Genomic DNA, 1,801 nt, shown 5'->3' on the forward strand with positions numbered 1-1,801 from the left:
GGTGGGGGTGGGAAGAAACAAAGAGGTATGGTGCCTATATGGCTGTGTCTAAACAACTGATATAAGCCGCAGTGTTTTCTAAGATCCTGTTCACTGATTATCTATACAGGAGACCTGGCCAAAATGTACTGTACTGAGCCTCTCTTTTGGCCAGCATTTCTGCATTTAGTTCCATGGAAACTATGGTACGGACAGGTAGGAGGAAAAGGCCTCAAGTACACATCCAGATCCCATCCCAGCACAGAGCTGGGATGCATCCAGGACCTGCACTTGGACCCAGAAGCTGGGAAGCACTGCCAAATCCCACAATATTCACATCGTCTTAGCGGGGCGCAGGAGGATCGTCAAACCATCAGTGTGATGCAGCTGTGAAAAAGGCAAAGTGTTCTCCTGGGATGTAACGGGGAGGGATTTCCAGCAGAGATAAGGAAGCATTAATGCCTTAGAGGGGCCTCATCTGGCACAGCGTACTTAACGTCCTCTACATTGGAGGAAAACTGGTTTGCACAGGAAGAGGTAGAGGCAAGCACTACCTGGGTAAAGGAGTGACTTCCACTGAAGAAACCAGTAAAAGGCTGAGCTGGGCATTTTAGCCTCCCCTTGGAGGGGAGATGATCACTGAATTTCAGTACTTGGGGGCACAAAAACCAGTGAGTTCCCATCCACTCCCCAGAGCTTTCCAACACCCCCTGCATTGCTGGAGGATGATGGCATCGCTGCTGGCTACAGCTTTGTCAGCTTGCTGCTGTTCTCCCCACCATGGCTTAGCCACTAGGAGGGCTGAGGAGGACTTTAAGGCTTCCCCAGGTGGAGGCATTGCTGTCTGTCCAAAGGAGTGTGTTGTTCAGGCCCATGTTGCTTGCTCTCTCCATAAATTCAGCTACTTGACCACGGTTTTGGTTTTAATTTTTTTTCTGGCTCATGGCATTCAGTCCCACAACACATCCAGTGTCTCAAGCCAAGAATGACACTTAATTTTCAAGCAGCCTTATTGATGGTATTATAGCTAATATAAATTATACTGAAATACTTAAAATAGCAGCAAGGTCATTTGTTGCCCCAAAATAGTATATGAAGAACTTTTTTTTTAAATCATTCTCACTCAATAGATAAACACTTTGCAAGCAATTGTTTCTAATGCAAAGCCAAGTCAGGTGTTAGACAGCAGAGGTTCCTAAATATTTGAATTTGGGAACGTTGATAAGACACTGAGAATTGCTATGTTTTCACTCAAAAATGGCAAACTAGACAAAACCACCCCCCTCTAATGAGCCTGACAAGAGCTAGACACATTTTAGGAGGAGACACATCTGGGGCAAGATTATCGATTTGGGCCTCCAGCCCAGCCTCACTTATGGGCCGCCAAGTTTGCCCATCTGTGCATACACTTTGTGAAGCATTTGCCCTACGCAGAGGGCCTTCAGCACCGAAAGCACAAATTCCACTTAAATCCTCAAAATGCAGCCTAAGACAGACTTAAGTGACACAGGGCTCCGTGCAAACTCTTTATGGAGGAGTAAACTGGATCATTTTTCAGGCATTGACACCTGTGTGCGCAGCTGATAGATTCTCACACCTGCCTAAACAGATGAGTGAATTTGCACCTGGAAAATCCATTCTAGAAATTATTTTTGCATGTATAAGCCGCACAATGTTATAGTCTCTATAGGAGTTCATGCCTGGAAAAGACCATGTGCAGAGCTGGTAATTTTAGGTAGAAGTTGCCTTTCAGTGAGCATGAGAAAAGACCAAAACTGGGGATAAAAGAAGCAGAATTCTTTTCCTGTGCTCAGGAAGCACA

This window comes from Egretta garzetta, unplaced genomic scaffold (genome assembly GCF_000687185.1).
Source record: "Egretta garzetta isolate BGI_Z169 unplaced genomic scaffold, ASM68718v1 scaffold467, whole genome shotgun sequence".
Lineage (NCBI taxonomy): Eukaryota > Metazoa > Chordata > Aves > Pelecaniformes > Ardeidae > Egretta > Egretta garzetta.